Source organism: Erpetoichthys calabaricus, chromosome 2 (genome assembly GCF_900747795.2).
Source record: "Erpetoichthys calabaricus chromosome 2, fErpCal1.3, whole genome shotgun sequence".
NCBI lineage: Eukaryota > Metazoa > Chordata > Cladistia > Polypteriformes > Polypteridae > Erpetoichthys > Erpetoichthys calabaricus.
This window is the reverse complement of record NC_041395.2, coordinates 10484565-10504466: the sequence shown is the minus strand read 5'-3', so window position 1 is coordinate 10504466 and position 19902 is coordinate 10484565.

Below are 19902 nucleotides of genomic sequence, written 5' to 3'. Positions count from 1 at the left end.
TTCCAAGGGGGATCATGTAGATGGTGAAAAGGATGGGGCCTAGCACAGAGCCCTGTGGGACACCACAGGTGACGTTGTGGGTGTGAGATTTTGCGCTGCCCAGGGCGACATGCTCAATTCTGCCAGTCAGTTATGATGTGAACCAGTAAACATTTCCTGAGAGTCCAATAGTGTATTGCAGGCGGTGAAAGAGGATGTTGTGGTCTATTGTGTCAAAAGCAGCTGTCAGGTCAAGGAGGATGATTAGAGAAGGGGAACCAGTATCTGCTGTCATCAGAAGGTCATTGGTGACCCTGACCAAGGCTGTTTCGGTGCTATGGCCAGGGCGGAAACCAGACTGAAACTTTTCAAACAGGTTATTCAGTTTGAGGTGATCATGAAGTTGTGCTGCAACTGTTTTTTCCAGATCTTTGGAGAGAAATGGAAGATTGGAGATGGGCCTATGGTTAGAGAGAACTTCAGGATCCAGGGTGGGTTTTTTCAGTAGAGATCTGATGACAGCAGTTTTTAGTGCATAAGGAATATTGCCAGCCAGAAGGGAATGATTTATAATCCTGGTGATAAATGGAGAGATGGCAGAGATGTTGGCCCTCAGCAGGGCTGAGGGAAAAGGGTCCAGGGAACTGGTAGACGGTTTCATTTTCCTGATGATGTCCTCCACCTCTTCCTGTGTGGCAACAGAGAAGGAGCAAAGGGGCTGGACAGTCTCAGACAATGGGTCGACAGTTGGGGAGGGCAGGATATCCGTAGTGGAGAGGTGTAAGTGGATGTTATCAACTTTTTGTTTGAAAAAATTGATGTGCATGTAGCACCTCTCATCGGTGACCTCGGAGTGAACAGGTGAAGGAGGTTTGAGAAGGTGATTTATAGTTAAAAAAATTTTTTTCGGATTCCTGGAGCTGTTTCTGATGATGGTGGAATAGAACCTGGACCATGCAACCTTCAAAGCTTCTTGTGTTCCCTGTAAGCCTATTTGTGGACAGTCAGCCCAGAGCCTTGAGCCGCCGCTCAAGGACACGCCCAACCGCTTTCATTCTTCGCAGCTCTTTCATATCCAGCAGCCAACTGATTGAGTCCATCCTGAAGCTCACATTCAGATGAAGCAACAGAGGAAGTGCTACCTACACCTAACCTCCCCTAATGGTACACCTTCACATGCTCACTCACATCTTGATGAGAAACCACAAACAGGAGGGATGACAAGATGGTGCCCAACGACAAGCATGATTCTGAGAGAGAGGGTGTTAAGGTGGTTAGAGCCTGGGGTGGATGTGAATTAGAAGTAATTACATTACAGTATTTACCAGAGACCCCCACCCACCCCACAGTTTCTTTTCTAGGTTGGCTCTTAGTCTCTCCTGGAAGAACTTTGAGAAGCTCATTACTGAGTGATGCTGCTTGGAGGAAGAACTGAGTGTTTATGAAGACACCTAGAGCAGGGGTTCTTAAAGTCGGCCCTGGGGACCCTCTGTGGCTGCAGGTTTTTGTTCCAACCAGCTTCTGTTTTTACTTGGACCATGAGCTAATCCTGAGCGGAGTGCTGGATCTGAGGCTAGGGATCTGCACTGGTAATCGGAAGGTTGCCGGTTCGAATCCCAAAAACGCCAAAAGTGACTCTACTCCGTTGGGCCCTTGAGCAAGGCCCTTAACCTGCCATTGCTTGTTAATCTGACGTTAATCTGCATCCAGCCCTACATGTATTGGTGTTTGGGGATTGGTGGCAGAATTGGCACTCCGGCTACCATAAAAAATCTCACACTGTTCCATTCAATCTGAACTAGTGTGGTGTTGCATTGCTGCATTTGGGCCCTAATCTGGGATTCTGAGGTGGTTTGTCATGTGGTGAGTGCACTGTATCAGCGCCTGCTCCTAACCTATGGGCTAATTAAGTGAACTGTTATTTCCCAGATTCGGTGTTTTGGAAACAATACATACATTTTGGTAAAAAAATAAATAATTAAGATGTACTAAGCAGTTATATGGAAATAATGTATTTTTTTAACAGTGTTTTCATCTTGATTTTCATTTCATTTTTCGGGGTGTTCTTTGTATATAAAAGTCAGATTGAATGTTATTTACCTGTTTACCTTGATTTATATACGTATCTTCTTACAGCGTAAAGTAGACTGCAGAGCTTCCAGTGTTCAGTGATCAACAAGAAAATGCTCACAAATTACACGTGTAATGCCACGAAAAATGCCTGCTGGCAATTTAGTACGTGAGAAATGGTACGAGAATGCAGTCGGACTTCTTTTTTGGGCACATACACCATCAGATCTAAACACCAGCGTGGAGAGTCGCTCGCGCACGTACTGAAGAGTCTATACCTGCAGGTGGAAGCTGCACGTTTGCCATCACTATACTGTACTTTGTATTTAAAAGTCAGATCGAATGTTATTTGTCTTAATTTATTACTTATCTTCCTACAGTGTAAAGTCACAAGTAAACTACAGAGCTTCCTGTGTTTGATCGACACGGGCATGCTGACAAAGTACATGTGTACTGAAGTGACTTTAACTGCAGGTGGAAGCTCCTGTCAAACCCTACGCAACTGTGTTTGATCTATTAATGAAAAGATTCCACTTGCCCCACGGGAAAAATACTTTCCGAGACTAAGGTCAAAAAGCTTATGAAACCGTTATTGGACAAAGGCAGAATCATAAAGACAGTTGCGTGGAGCTTCCACCTGCAGCTGAAGTCACTTCAGTACACATGTAGTTTGTCAGCATGCCTGTGTCAACCAAACACAGGAAGCTCTGCAGTCCAATTGTGACTTTATGCTGTAGGAAGACAAGTAAATAAATCAAGGTAAATAAGATTCAATCTGGCTTTTATATTTTGTACAAAGTACAGTGATGGCAAACGTGCGACTGCAGCTTCCACCTGCAGCTATATACTCTTCAGTACGCGGGCGACTGTCCACGCTAGTGTTTAGATCTGGACTGTGTATGTGCCCAAAAAAGAAGTCTAACTGCATTCTCGTACCATTGCTCGCGTACTGAAGTGTACTGAAGTGTCAACATGCACTTTTCGTGGCATTACACATGTACTGTGTCAGCATGCCTTTGTCGATCAAACACAGGAAGCTCTGCAGTTTACTTGTGACTTTACACTGTAGGAAGATACGTAAATAAATCAAGGTAAAGAACATTCAATCTGGCTTTTATATAAGTAGCATAGTACTAGGGTGTTGTACTATGTTAGCCATTATGAATGTAGAGAAAAGCCAAGCAAAATGACACCTTTTATTGGCTAACTAAAAAGATTACAATATGCAAGCTTTCGAGGCAACTCAGGCCCCTTCTTCAGGCAAGATGTAATACAGAAACTGGAGTGTCCTAGAGTGTATATAAGCACAGGGAACTCCAGTTTCTGTATTACATCTTGCCTGAAGAAGGGGCCTGAGTTGCCTCGAAAGCTTGTATATTGTAATCTTTTTAGTTAGCCAATAAAAGGTGTCATTTTGCTTGGCTTTTCTCAATAAGTAACATATAAAGCATATGTATAAAAAGGATTTAGCATTGAACCAGCAAAATTTTGATTACCAGTCAGCAGTCCTTACTGCTACACCACCAAAGCAGTCATATTAGATGCGTGTCAATGTCTCACCCTAATGCGAGTTATTTTTCTACAGTTATATTTTTGAATAAAAGTGCATTTGTTTAGTTATACCTTTTGTGAAAGTGTTTATTTTATATTTGGACTTCAGGCTTCACACATTATACACTTTATGTCTACATTATATCATTTATTACTAAAACATGAAAATGGTTTCTTTTTAACAAAGTGTTTACATAGATTGTTGTAGACACAGAACACACAGGAAATGTATTTATTCCAAATGACGATGTATTATTTACCCTGTACAACTCCAGGCAACTTCCATGAAGGTAAACAGACTTGAGCGGAGACAACTTTCTGCCCTTTCTACGTTGGTGGCGATGGAATAGCAGGCTGCTTGCTGTTTGTGCTGATCGACACATTTACAAGACAAAAGACACTGACGGAGAGGTGTGAAGGGATTTAAGGTGTGCCGAGATTACGAGTTTTTTCGTAGGCTTTGGTAGTTCTAGTGTTAATAAGATACAATGAAGGGAGCAAACTGCAAATAAAATGAAATCTTTTTCTTTCAGCTGCTTCAGCGGGTTGGAAAATGGATGGATGGATGGATGGATGCTTTGAAAGCAACAAAAGTGAGTTAAGCAATTAAATCTATAGCAAAAATGGAAATATTTCTAAATGTCTTTTAAATGTAAAAATCATGCCTCTGTGATTTCTTAATGTAGAATAAGAGAAGAGAGAAAAAAATACCAGCTAATTAATTGGGATCAGCGTTATCAGTTTTCACTGATTATGAATCTGGTTGAAGCAAAAACCTGAAGCCACAGTGGGCCCCCCAGGACCGACTTTGAGAACACCTGACCGAGAGAACATGCTGTCCTATACCAAGTTTTGCAGCAAAACAAATCACGCGGCCAAGAGCCATCAGCACAAAGTGCAAATGTGACAAGATGCCTCTGGTGTCAAGGAACCCAGAGGCAAACTTTGCCCACTTTCATCACGAAGAGGAGACTATGGACTGTACAGTCATGGCCAAACATTTTGAGAATGACACAAATTTTAATTTTCACAAAGTTTGCTGCCTCAGTTTATATGGTGGCAATTTCCATCTACCCTAGAATGTTCTGAAGAGTGATCAGATGAATTGTAATTAATTGCAAAGTCCCTCTTTGCCATGAAAATGAACTTCATCCCAAAAAATCACTGCATGTCAGCCTTGCCACCAAAAGACCTGCTGACGTCATTTCAGTGATCCTCTCGTTAACACGGGTGAGAGTGTCGATGAGGACAAGGCTGGAGATCACTCTGTCATGCTGATTGACTTAGAATAGAGAGGTGAAGAAGGCTTCAGGGCGCCCAAGTAAGTCCAGCAAGCGCCAGGACCATCTCCTAAAGTTGATTCAGCTGCAAGCACCATCAGGGCAGAGCTTGCTCAGGAATAGCAACAGGCAGGTGTGAGTGAGGTGAACACTTTTGGAGGATGGCCTGGTGGGTGTCAAGAAAAAACAATAAGCCAAGAAAAACATCAGGGACAGACTTATATTCTGGGATTGGGCTGCTGAGGACTGCTGGGGTAAAGTAATTTCTTCTGATGAATCCCCTTTCCAATTGTTTGGGGCATCTGGAGAAGAAAAGGTGAGTGACGCTACCATCAGTCCTGTGTCATGCCAAAAGTAAAGCATCCTGAGACCATTCATGACACATGGGGTTGCTTCTCAGCCAAGGAAGTCTCACTCACAATTTGGCCTAAGAACACAGCCATGAATAAAGAATGGGACCAAAACATCATCTGAGAGCAACTTCTCCCAACCATCCAAGAACAGTTTGGTGACCAGCAATGCCTTTCCCAGCATGAAGGAGCACCAGGCCATAAGGCAAAAGTGAGAACTAAGTGGCTCAAGGAACAAAACATCAAAATTGTGGCTCCATGGCCAGGAAACTCCACAGACCTTAATTCCATTGAGAACGTGTGGTTAATCCTCAAGAAGCAAAACCCCACCAATTCTGACAAACTCCAAGCATTGACTATGCAAGAATGGGCTGCCATCGTCAGGATTTGGCCCAGAAGTTGATTTACAGACAGCATGTCAGGGTGAATTGCAAAGGTCTTGAAAAAGAAAGAAGGGCCAACACTGCAAATATTGACTCTTTGCATAAACTTCATGTCATTGTCAATAAAAGCCTTTGAAATGTATGAAATGCATTCAAATGTAATTCTACTTCAGTATACCACAGAAACATCTGACACAAAGATCTAAAAACACTGAATCGGCAAACTCTGTGAAAATCAACACTTGTGTCATTCTCAAAACTTTTGGCCACGACTGTACTTGAACTCGTGACAAACAGAGCTGTTTACTAGTGGTGTATTATTCCCCAAAGTTGAACCCATGGTGTTAGGCGTTAGTGGTGAATGGGATAAGAAGCGCAAACACAACCCTTGCAAGAGGTGGATAGGATTATCTGCATGAATGGAGACAACTGACCCTATCTAATGCTGTTAGTAATGGTCATGTTTAGAGACCAGGCGTGACATCTGAAGGTATTTGTTGTTCTGATTCCTTCATACAACATCATATTGTGCAGGGATAGATAGATAGATAGATAGATAGATAGATAGATAGATAGATAGATAGATAGATAGATAGATAGATAGATAGATAGATAGATAGATAGATAGATAGATAGATAGATAGATAGATAGATAGATAGATAGATAGATAGAAACTTTATTAATCCCAAGGGGAAACTCACATACTCCAGCAGCAGCATACTGATACAAAAACAATATTAAATTAAAGAGTAATAAAAATGCAGGTAAAAACAGACAATAACTTTGATTAATGTTAACGTTTACCCCCCCAGGGCGGAATTGAAGAGTCGCATAGTGTAGGGGAGGAACGATCTCCTCAGTCTGTCAGTGGAGCAGGACAGTGACAGCAGTCTGTCGCTGAAGCTGCTCCTCTGTCTGGAGATGATCCTGTTCAGTGGATGCAGTGGATTCTCCATGATTGACAGGAGCCTGCTCAGTGCCCGTTGCTCTGCCACGGATGTCAAACTATCCAGCTCCATGCTTACAATAGAGCCTGCCTTCCTCACCAGTTTGTTCAGGTGTGAGGCATCTTTCTTCTTAATGCTGCCTCCCCAGCACACCACCGCGTAGAAGAGGGCGCTCGCTACAACCGTCTGATAAGTGAGGATTGGCTTGATAGGAAAAGTGAGGCATAAGCCCATCAGCCTACCAATCCTGCTTAAAGGCAGACCCTGCAGAATGGAGCAGACAAGAATAAAGGCTTGCAAACTCCATACAAAGTGTGCTTTTTCGAGAAGAGAACATTCAAAGGGGTAACTTAACAAACCAACCCTTGGGTGAAGTGGTGTTGACATTCCCGCAAAACCCTTTCTAATGATTGTTGAATATGGGCTGATGTCACTTGATTAAGAGTCAGGTGATGAAGAGGATTCCCTGAAGCACACATGACATACAGTGCTCTCTGCAGTCAGCCTAATGATGAGAACATACCAGGGGGTCCACAGTTCCTGCTGAAAATTCTCCATTGTATTGGTGGTTAATCATCTGGTCAGGGTGTGCAAACAACTGCTTATAACGTGTCCATGTTATCTCAGTTAAATCAGATACCCAAGCATCGGCGTGCTTCCACAGAGCCTTTGCCATTAAGTGACGTCTCCTTTGAAATATGTCCCATTGATCGTAGATTATGGCATCCTGAAGCCATTTCCCTTCAGGATTCTAATTCAACATCTGTTGCCTGCAAGCTGCTAGGAGTCCTTTTGTGGGTGGGAATCACTAAAGAAATTTTACCTAATAGAATGAGAGAGAGAGAAGGTTGGATGATGAGGAGATAGTTAATCAGGAAGTGCAGCAGATTAGCAAAGAGGTAGTAAGGACAGCTGTGAAGAGGATGAAGAATGGAAAGGCCGTTGGTCCAGATAACATACCTGTGGAAGAATGGAGGTGTTTAGGAGAGATGGCAGTGGAGTTTTTAACCAGATTGTTTAATGAAATCTTGGAAAGTAAGAAGATGCCTGAGGAGTGGAGAAGAAGTGTACTGGTGCTGATATTTAAGAATAAGTGGGATGTTCAGAGCTGTAGTAACTACAGGGGGGATAAAACTGATGAGCCACAGCATGAAGTTATGGGAAAGAGTAGTGGACGCTCAGTTATGAAGGGAAGTGATGATTAGTGAGCAGCAGGATGGTTTCATGTCAGAAAAGAGCACCGCAGATGCGATGTTTGCTCTGAGGATGTTGATGGAGAAGTATAGAGAAGGCCAGAAGGAGTTGCATTGCGTCTTTGTGGACCTGGAGAAAGCATATGACAGGGTGCCTTGAGAGGAGCTATGGTATTGTATGAGGAAGTCGGGAGTGGCAGAGAAGTATGTAAGAGTTGTACAGAATATGTACAAGAGAAGTATGACAGTGTTGAGGTCTGTGGTAGGAGTGACGGAGGTGGGATTACATCAGGGATCGGCTCTGAGCCCTTTCTTATTTGCAATGGTGATGGACAGGTTGACAGACGAGATTAGACAGAGTCCCTGTGGACTATAATGTTTGCTGATGACACTGTGATCTGTAGTCGAGAGCAGGGAGCATGTTGATGAAACCCTGGAGAGGTGGAGATATGCTCTAGAGAGGACAGGAATGAAGGTCAGTTGAACCACAACGACAGAATACATGTGTGTGAATGAGAGGGAGGTCAGTGGAATGGTGAGGATGGAGACGGTGGCATTGACCAGAAAGCAGGAGACAGAACTGGAGGTGGCAGAGTTAAAGATGCTAAGATTTGCATTGGGGGTGATGAGGATGGACAGGATTAGAAATGTGGACATTGGATGGTTAGGAGACAAAATCAGAGAGGCAAGATTGCGTTGGTTTGGACATGTGCAGAGGAGAGATGCTGGGTATGTTGGGAAAAGGATGTTAAAGATAGAGCTGCAAGGCAAGAGGAGAAGAGGAAGCCCTTAGAGAAGGTTTATGGATGTTGTGAGAGAGGACATGCAGATGATGGGTGTAACAGAGGAAGATGACGAGGACAGTAAGATATGGAACAAGATGATCGGCTGTGGCAACCCCTAACAGGAGCAGCCGAAAGAAGAAGACGATGGACCCCCCATCACTTCAAAGACAATGAAACAGATCCCCAAACTCCTAACTATTAAACATCTGGAAACATCTATTCATCACCCCAGAGTGTTTAGCTGGTGGAACATTTTAACCGGACCCTAAAACAGATATTGAAGAAGATCATACAGACTGAAGAGAGGAATTAGCATCAGGTTCTTTCTCTTCTGTTAATGCCACAAGCATCTCAGGAATTTCTTCCAATACCAAGAAATCCTGGGGATGGGAAGACTGTGAAGAGCACTCCAGCCTTCATCTTAAGGACCACCTCAGACCACCTTGAGGGTAGATCACCAAATTGAAGACCACCACTCTAGTGAGAGAGGAGAGAGCCCAGCAGACACAGACACGGTTCTATATTGCGTGACTTCCTAACCTTGGTATGGAGTTTTGGTTCTGGTCCCCATCCCACTATACGAGCAGGGACACTAAAGAAAGTAAAGCCTTGGTAGACTACTGGGTTTGACAGCTGAAAAGATGCCTCTATGTCTATCATGCATATTTGTTGAAGCACTGGTGTGTGTGGGACTAAGCCCCCTAAGGCAGCTCCTCTTTCATGCTAATTTCCACACATCTGGAGCTAAATTAAGCACCATAGCTGCCTCAAGGCAATGGGAATAGTGGTGTAGAAGTGTTAAGACTTGTAGAATAAATTGTGGATACCAGCTCTACAGACCAGATGATTGACAGCCCTACCACATCTGACATCACTTCTGGTGTCCATTTCCCTCTGGACCCACCTCTTCCTGTCTGGCCTGTACTTAACCAGAAGTGTCGTCATCTTGGAGCAGTCACTTTGAGCCTCGCGTCTGTGGAGATGTTTTTCTTTTCCCTTTTTTGTTGATGTGTTTATACTTCTTGTTTATTTTCAGCTATATGGGGTGTGACTGCGGGTCCCTCAACTCTTTATTCTTGTTTGTGTTTTTCATCACAATACAATTTATTAGCCATACTGTAAAAGATTTTTTCTTACATTTCCATCCTCCGCTCTGTCTAAGACGTCATTTTCTGACCAGCCACCAATTTCTTTGACATATTTTAAGGATGGTTATGTTCTCCCATAGCAAAGGAGTCATGCAACCTTCTCAAGGACAAACAGCTATCTTTCTATCATATCTTCATCATTTTCCAAAGACGTCCGCATTTGATTTATTCACTTTTGTTACCCAAAATATGATTTGATTTGATAAAATTTGATTCTTTTCTTTTTTCTAGGCACATAAGGCTTGGCTTCTAAGAAAAGAAAAATTTTTATTACTTTATAGGAAGGTTCACATGTTTGGTGTGTTGGACTGTTTGGTTGTGGGTAGCTTATCCTCTTGTGCTGCCTTTAATAATAATATGAGCAGAACAACTCAGACTCTTGAGAGATGAACACTTAAAATGTGCAATATGGGAAATTATATAAACTTAATGTGTGCACATAATATAAATTTCAGCTACAAGTCGGGTAAGCCTTTATGTAATATTATTTGAGCAGGCACTGACATCTGTGGTCATTTATTAAAAATGGTTTTCAGAGAGTGGGTGCTGGCTGGTGGTGTTTTGTATTGTTTTTTCATTAGCAGTGAGTGGCGGACAGAGAACGAGCTGGAAATGGATTTTGGAGGAGAGCAGCACAGCACAGCACAGCAGAAGATGAAACTCAGAGAGATCATGAAATGATGATGCCCCAGCACCAACTAGGTCCAGACAAATGGCACCTACCTACAGGGCATCTTGGCCTTTGAGTTCCAGCAGCATCTAATAGGCCGCTGTCTGGTGACCTCAGACATTCATTTAAGGGCTCTGTGCAGTCATCGAAGCTCCCTGGTTGATGGGGGTCCCAACTTAACATTCGATATGCTGACCTACTGGATAGTGTCCAGGAAGAGCTGTCCATACCTTTGGTTAAAATTTGGTCAGCAGTTTGGTGGGGCCCAGGGAGCTCTGGGCCGACTACCTCAGGGGTTTTGTAGGTCTATGCCTGACCGCTTCAGAGAAGATCAGAAGTGTTACCTTACAAGTCCTTCAGGTATCCAGCATACAAGAGACCAGTAGCCATTGCACTGGGGAACGTAGAACCAGATGAAGAGTGGATTGCAACAATAACAGCAATTTATTTTCTTGTAAAGCCCAACATCAATGGGCTTTAACAGGCCATATTTTTAGACAGCCCCCAAGGCTTTTACTCTTTCAGAAGACAATAAAAAAAATCTTGTAGGGAAAAAAAATTGAGTAAATCTTGTTAAGAGCAATTCAAAGAGAGAGACCCCCTTCCAGGTAAGTCTGGGAATGCAATGGGTGTCAAAAAAGTGGGGGTAAGTACAACACACATTAGATTAGAGTTCACCTAGAAGGATGACGAAGAAGAGGGACTCAAGAAGGAAGAATGGCAGAGGGGGAGATGTGAAAGGTATTTTTATTTTGAGTTAGTCCCACAAGAATAAACTCAGGACACAATATGTGACAAAACTGCACGCCACCCAAGTCCTAGGTTCAAAAGACATTTTTTTTATTTAAATAAATACCTTCAGAAGGGGGTTTCCTTTGCACAAACACAATTCTTTCTCTTCCAGTCCTCCCAGATTGACTTTATTCTCCTTCTCCCCCACCAAACCTGACTGACCTGGGAGAGGCAAAGGGCTACTTTTAATCCATTCTTTCAACAACAACAACATTTATTTCTATAGCACATTTTCATACAAATAAAGTAGCTCAAAGTGCTTTACGTGACAAAAAAAAAGAGAAAAAAAAGACAAAGTAAGAATTAAAATAAGACAACACTAATTAACATAGAATAAGAGTAAGGTCCGATAGCCAGATGGCTGGAGAAAAAACAATAAAATCTGCAGGGGTACCAGACCATGAGACCACCCAGCCCCCTCTGGGCATTCTACCTAACATAAATGAAATAGTCCTCTTTGTATTTAGGGTTCTCATGGAAGGACTTGATGATGATGGTCATGTAGACTTCTGGCTTTTAATCCATCAATGTAGGAACATCATGATGCTTTGATTAGATGGTGGTGGCGCAGGTCGCCACCACAGAAAACCGGTAAAAAGAAACAGAAGGGGTTAGTACGGATTTTAGAGCCACCATGAATAGTTATGATAATTAATTGAATATACAGAGCATCAGGATTAAACTAAAATGAAGTTATGAGAAAGCCATGTTAAAGTAATGTGTTTAAAGTGCTCCACTGTATTAGCTTGGCGAATTTCTATCGGTAGGCTATTCCACATTTTCGGTGCATAACAGCAGAAGGCCGCCTCACCACATCTTTTAAGTTTAGCTCTTGGAATTATAAGCAGACACTCATTTGAAGATCTAAGGTACGAGTGTAAGGTGAAAGACATTCTGAAAATAAGGATAGAGTGAGATTATTTAAGGCTTTGTAAACCACAAGTAGTGTTTTAAAGTCAATTCTGAATGACACAGGTAACCAGTATAGTGACATCAAAACTGGAGAAATGTGCTCGGATTTTCTTTTCCTAGTTAAGATTCTAGCAGCTGCATTCTGCACTTGTTGCAATCGATTGATGTCTTTTTTGGGTGGTCCTGAGAGGAGTGCGTTACAGTAATCTAGTCGACTGAAAATAAAAGCGTGAACTAATTTCTCAGCATCTTTCAATGATATAAGAGGTCTAACTTTTGCTATGTTTCTTAGGTGAAAAAATGCTGTCCTAGTGATCTGATTAATATGCGATTTAAAATTTAGGTTACAGTCAACAGTTACCCCTAAATTCTTTACCTCCATCTTGACTTTTAATCCTAACGCATCAAGTTTGTTTCTAATAACCTCATTGTATCCATTATTGCCAATCACTAAAATTTCTGTTTTCTCTTTATTTAGCTTGAGAAATTCATCCATTTAGAAACACAAGTAAGACATTGTGTTAGGGAAACAACAGAGTCAGGGTCGTTAGGCGCTATTGACAGATACAGCTGCATGTCATCAGCATAGTTGTGGTAGCTCACGTTATGCCCCAAGATAATCTGACCTAACGGAAGCATGTAGATCGAAAAGAGCAGCGGACCCAAGATAGAGCCTTGTGGAACACCATATAGGATATCATGTGTCTTTGAGTTATAATTACCACAACTAACAAATAATTTTCTACCTGCCAGGTAGGATTCAAACCAATTTAAGACACTGCCAGAGAGGCCCACCCATTGACTAAGGCGATTTCTAAGAATATTATGATCAATGGTGTCAAATGCGGCACTCAGATCTAAGAGGATGAGAACAGATAAATGGCCTCTGTCTGCATTTACCCACAAGTCATTTACTACTTTAACGAGTGCAGTTTCTGTACTGTGATTTGTTCTAAAACCCGACTGAAACTTATCATGAATAGCATGTTTATTGAGGTGCTCATTTAACTGCATAATGACTGTCTTCTCTAAAATTTTACTTAAGAAAGGCGGGTTAGAAATGGGTCTAAAATTTTCAAAAGCAGAGGGGTCAAGATTATTTTTCTTGAGTATTTTCTTGAGGGGTTTAACTACAGCAGTCTTAAGACAGTCTGGGAAGACCCCCATATCTAATGACGAATTTACTATGTCAAGAATATTATCAATTAGCACGCCTGATACTTCTTTGATAAAACTTGTTGGTATTGGGTCAAGGACGCAGGTGGAGGGTCTCAGTTGAGAAATTATTTTATGTAAATCAGGTAAATCTATCCTGGTGATAGAGTTTAATTTGTTTGTAACAGAGTACTGGGGCTTAAGAGGATCCGCAATATTGGGGAGATATACTATATTATTTCTAATATCATTCATTTTTTGATTGAAAAATATAGCAATAGCCTCACAAGTTTCACTGGAAGTATTTTGGAGGCATACCTTTGAGTTACCTGGGTTTAGCAGACGATCGATCATAGAGAATAAGATTCTGGGATTACTAGCATTGTTATTTACAATCTCAGAGAAATAGCAGCGCCTCTCAAGATGGACTCTGTTATTGTATTCAGTTATTTTAACCTTCAATATCTCATAGTGGATAGTTAGTTTAGTTTTCCTCCATTTACGCTCAGCTCTCCGGCATGTTCTTTTTGAATTAGACACTCTTTGGTATAACAATGTTAGAAGATTTTTTAACTATCTTTTCAGGTGCAACTATGTCAACAGCAGCTCTTACCTTCGTGTTAAATTTTTCTTCCTTACTGTTTACATTATCCTCGCTGTTGTAGTTAGCACTATTAATGAACTGGTTGCTTAGAATGTTTACCATACCATACCATTTTTATTTGTTAAGCACTTAAAAACACAACATTACAACTGACCGAAGCGCTGTACAGTTAAAACAAGCAAGACTAAAAGCAAAATATTAAAAACAAACATTAAGAGAGAATTAAAGCAGAGACACTAAAAACAGGTCAGGGGACCCAATAAAACAGAAATAGCAAAAAGCAAGTGGAAATAAGACAGGTTAAGAATTAAAAGCCAATGTGAAGAAGTGCGTTTTTAGGTGTGATTTGAATGTGGCAACTGAAGCGGCTTGCCTAACCACTAAAGGTAAGGAGTTCCAGAGCCTGGGTGCACAGACAGAAAAAGCCCTTTCACCACGAACTTTAAAACGTGCCTTAGGAACGGTTAGGAGCAGCTGATCTGCGGATCTAAGAACACGAGGGGGATTGTGACGATGGAGCAAGACACTCAAGTAGGCAGGGGCTAGACCATTTAGTGCCTTATAGGTTAAGAGGAGTATCTTAAAATCAATTCTGAAGCTAACCGGCAGCCAGTGTAGGGTTTTAAAAATCAGTGTAATGTGTTGGCTTCTGCTGCTTCCAGTTAAAAGCCTTGCAGCCGCATTTTGAACCAATTGGAGTCTAGAAAGAGTGGCTTTACTAATACCATATAGGCAGGAATTAGAATAGTCGAGCCGGGACGTAATGAATGCATGGATTACTGATTCCAGGAGGTGGTAAGGCAGAATTGGTTTGAGTTTGGCAATTCGCCTGAGATGGAAAAAGCAGGATTTTACTGTGCTGTTGACTTGAGCATCCATTTTCAGGACCGTATCCATTTTGATTCCAAGATTGGAAACAGACGAAGTTACTGGAATGGGAAGAAAGTCGAGGCCAAGGGGTAGAGTCTGTTTGCGGTCAGGACTAAAAACAATAACCTCGGTTTTTGAATCGTTCAGGTGAAGGAAGTTTACAGCCAGCCAGTCCTTAATGTCAGATAAGCAGTCGAGAAGAGGTTTAGTGGAGTCAGTTGACTTGAGGGAGAAATAAATTTGGCAGTCATCAGCAAATAGGTGATACGAGATTGCATGTTTTCTAAAAATTGCACCTAAAGGCAGGATGTAAATTGAAAAAAGTAGTGGCCCCAAAATGGAACCCTGGGGGACACCACATGGAAGTGGGACTGAATAATGTTTGTAAATTTTAAACCTGCCGATGAATCAAAGAAGCGTTTTTTAACAATATACTTCTCATGAATGTTTTCTATCAATATTTCTATATTAAATAGTAAAAGAAAATGGTCTGATAGACCAATATCAATAACCTGCTTTACATTAACTTTTAGTCATTTGGTAATTACTAAATCTAATGTATGACCTGCTTTATGTGTAGGTTGATTAACGAGCTGTGTCAAATCAAAAGAGTCGAGGAGGTTCATGAATTTCTTTACTTTCGGATCACACTGATTATCGATATGAAAGTTAAAGTCGCCGACTATTAGGAGCGCGTCATAGTTCATAATTATGATTGACAACAAGTCTGAGAATTCCTCAAAGAAAGACGCATTAAATTTAGAAGGTCTATACACGGATAATACTAGAAAGTGAGCGTCTCCATGAATAAGAATGGCAAGATACTCAAAGGACTTAAATTTACCAAAACTAATATCTTTACACTTTAACTGGCACGAGTAAATGTTTGCTAAGCCGCCACCTTTCTTTCCCTGGAGATCCGTACGAGTAAAACTGTAATTTGGAGGAGCAGATTCGATTAAAACAGCCGTACCATCTAAGCTAAGCCACGTTTCACTTAGTATAATAAAATCAATTTTTCTATCACTAATAAGATCGTTTATGAAAAACGTCTTGTTGGTTAATGCTCTAACATTTAATATTGCCATATTTAATGTTTCGGGGGAGCAGAGCTGAATTTTATGTGTGTCATGAGTATTTGAAAAGAAATTAAGTTATTTTTATTAGCGCCGCTCTGTGCGTCTTTTTGATTTAATCTACAATCTGTTTTTATAGATTTAATACATTGTACATCTACAGGTGTAATTGTAATTAAATTATTAGTGTTTATGCCCCACTGCCTAGATTTTTTACGTACATTGAGATTAGTTATTAGAGTAGTAATGCAGTGCACTTTTGCGGAAGACTTTGTTAAAGAATTATCATGTCCTTGCAAAGCATTAGCATTATGGAAGGGGTTAGGAGTAGACATAGACAGTCAAGAGAGACGAATTACCTTAGCGATGTTTTCGTGGAGAGGACCCAGGAGCCGAATCTATTTGGATGCAGGCCATCCCGCTTGAAGAAATGCGGCCTCTTCCAGAAGAGGTCCCAGTTGTCAATGAACCCAATGTTTTAATTCTCGCAGAAGCCTTTCAGCCAGTTGTTTAATCCCAGCAGATGACTGTAGCATTTGTTTGATCTTCTAACGAGAGGTAGTGGACCCGAGATGAAGATCCTTGCTGACGGGGTCCTCTCCTTCGTGGCTTTGATTAGTGCTGCAAATTCAGCCTTGAGAATCTCCGACTGTCGGTGCCTCACGTCGTTTACCCCGGCGTGTAATACAATAGATCCCACTGCCCTGTTCTTATGCTTCTCGTAGACTGTCGGCGCACGTCTCATAATATCTCGGACACGAGCACCGGGAAAACAAGAAACAAAAGATTTCTGATTAGGGCATGTGATGTTGAGATTTTTTACAATTGAATCACCTACCACGATTACATCACCCGGGGTTGAAGGCAAACTGGAGGCGCGGAGAGGGTCGAACCAGTTCTGGGTCGAGATGCTCGCCTGTGCCAATGGAGGTGTTCTAGCCTTGAACCCCCGCCTGCATAGCTGAAACAAACCGAGGTCTTCATCGGTGGCATCGTCACTCCGACGACGAGGAGCGGGGGTGAAGCTCACGTGACCTTGGAGATGAGCGACACAACATGGAGTCGATGTTAGTGAAACCCGGTATGTTGCATCGATTTCAGATGGCGAGGATGGTTTTTCCAGCAGCTGAGCCTTCAGATCCCTTAATATTCAGGTCCCTTTACTTTCTGCACACTTTATTGTTGTGAATGCAATTCCTTGCTAGTTGGACTTGGCCTTCCTGTTCCCCCTTTTAAAAATGTAGATCGCCCCAGTATACCAGTCCAAAAGCTTTCTTTCCATTTTCCATGCAACAGTGAACAGATATATTACATCACCTTCTTCCGATTGCATAAAGCACACGTAGACAGGATTGGCAAATTCCTTTTGACATTTTTTTGATAATAGAGCTTTCAAATGTTCCTTACAGTAAATATAAGATGGATACCCTAACATCCTTTTTTTAGATCTTGAGGTTAGACATCCATCTATTTTCTAATCTTATCATTCACTTCAGGGTGAATAATACCAGGTGCTTAGTGAGGCAGCAATGGTTGAAAGACATGAACCAACCTCAAGGTGGGATTTCAGTTTGTCGCAAGTCATAGCATCCTAACATCTAACCCAAATCAGCATTGTGGGGGAATGGAGTAACTTCAGCATCAGGTACAAGATGGAGTTCTCCACAACCTTCTTGTACTTTGACTCATCTCCATTATGAATGCAGCCTGTGGTGGAGGGGTCATCTGAGAATGTCTGTAGGTGGTAAGTGCTGTAGGTGGTTGTACTGGAAGTCTGTTGTGTAGACGGTGAACAGAAAGAGAGACAGGACAGTTCCTTGAGGTGCCCCAGTATTACAGACCACCATTCCTGACACACAGTCCCTCAGCCTCACAAACTGCTACCTGTTGGTCTGGTGTTCCATTATCCAGGAGATTGTGAGGGCATCAATATTCAAAGGCTTGGGCTTTTTTTCCCCACTTGATGAGACAGAATGGATTTAAAGGTACTGGAGAAAAACAAAGAACATGACCCTGACTGTAGGAGCAGGTTCTGTGGAACATGAAGATCATAACATCCTCCAAACTTACATGTGTCCGATAGGAAAACTGCAGAGAATCCAGATGTTTTGAAACCAGGGGCTGTAGCTATTTAAGGATCAGCCTCTTTCAACGGCCTTCACAATTTATGAAGTAAGAGCAACTGGTCTGAAGTCCTTGGGATCACTGGAATGTAATTTGTTTGGCACTAGAACCGCACAGAATGTTTTCCACAGCTGAGGAACCTTCTGAAAATTCAAGGAAAGGGAGAACAGGTGCAAAAGCATCCCACAGAGATGGTTGGCACATGCTTTCAGCACCCTGAGGATGATTCCATCCAGCACTGAAGCCTTGTTTATGAAGTATTTTCTGAGCTCTCTCCTCACTTGGTCAGCAGGGACACAAAATCCAGGAAGTAAAGGGGGGCTAGATGCCACAGATATGATGTCATTGTAAGGGAAGATGGAAGTTGCAGGGTGAAGATGGAAGTTGGGATTCTGGAACCTCCTCAGCTTGCACACCAAAGCTAGCAATGTTGGTGGAAGGCCTGACTGACAAGAATGAGTCAAACCTGTGGGAGAACTGCTTCAGTTCATTAGCTCTGCTCTTGTTCCCTTCAAATACATGTTTTACAGCCTGCTTGTAGCCAGTGATAGTTCACAGGCCATTCCACACTTTCTTCATGTTGTTTTATTCGTACTTACGGATTCACACTGAGATTGCATGGGAAGTACCAACTAGCCCACCACGCACAACTTACAGATGTAGTAGTACCTGGAAAACAAAACACCATGTAAACTGCATCACATACAGGGCCCAAGCTCAAGATTCAAACCTAGAACCATGGAACTGTGTAACAGCATTGTTATTCCAGAATGCTGTTTATTAACTTCAGTTCATTATTCAATACCATTATACCTCAGAACCTGATAGGAAAGCTGAGATGGCGGGGCTACAGTTCTTCTCTTTGTAATTTGATTCTGGACTAGAAAGACCACAGACAGTCCACATCAGCAATAACATCTCCAGCACCAGAATGCTGATTGCTGGAGCCCCTAGGGATGTGTGCTCATCCCACTTCTGTTCTGGTCCAAGTTTGCTGCTGGCACAATTGTAGCACTGCCACCTAAATATTTCTAAATATCTGGTTTGCATTTTGTGTCTTTGCTATCCTCATTATAAACCCTGTCGCTACCCAAGCACCTATAATATGGTGGAGGGTTGGGATTGAGGTTGGATCAGGCACATTGGGTAGACAGTTGTAAGGAGGACCTTTAGGGGGGGAAGGCTGTAATAGTCTGTTGCTGTAGCTTCCGGGGTTTGCCATGGAAAAAGGATGCTAAGGTACAGTTAAAAGAGGCCACGAAAGGTAAGAAGATGGAGGTTTTCAACATAACTTTTAAAACTGGGAAAAAAAATAGGAAACGTTAACAATCCATGGCCAGAGAAAAGATGGCCTCACCCAGATTGGGGACCATTCCCACTTATGGAGGTGGCCACCTCAAAAACTTTGCTGCCTGGCCCTCTCTGGAATAGAAGCGGATGGGACAGTCAGGAGAGATTAGCGTGGGTAAGCTAAAAGCGATCTTTGCTTGTCTGGGACAGCACATACTGTATGGAGACTCTGAGAAAACAAGAACAAGGAAAATGGAGTAACATCATCATAAGTGTCAGAACTGCATGGAATTTTCTGTGTCGAATGGTTTTCTTTCTTTTGAGTTATTCACATACTGTAGTTGTTGGTGTTGGGGACAAGGTGCCTTTATGGATTTGGGTTACTGCCATTTACGTTTTATAAGATTAATTTAATGCAATTATTTTTGCCTTTTCTGTTTACCACTATCGTTTTGTTGATATTATGTAAACTATATTATTTAATCTATCAATATTGTAGGAAGGGGTCCGAGGGCGATTTGAGTTTGACCTGCTATCTGATTCACATACACCTCCAGAAGTGGTGACTTTTAGTGAAATAGTCTGGGAAAGGTCAAAGCCTTTTACAATGATAGTGGGTCTTATCAACATTGAGACAAAATACATAATGGAAGTGGTGCAGCAGGTAGACTGGTGCAACTGCAACCACCTGTCTCCTTTTAGTTGATAAAACTAAAAAGATG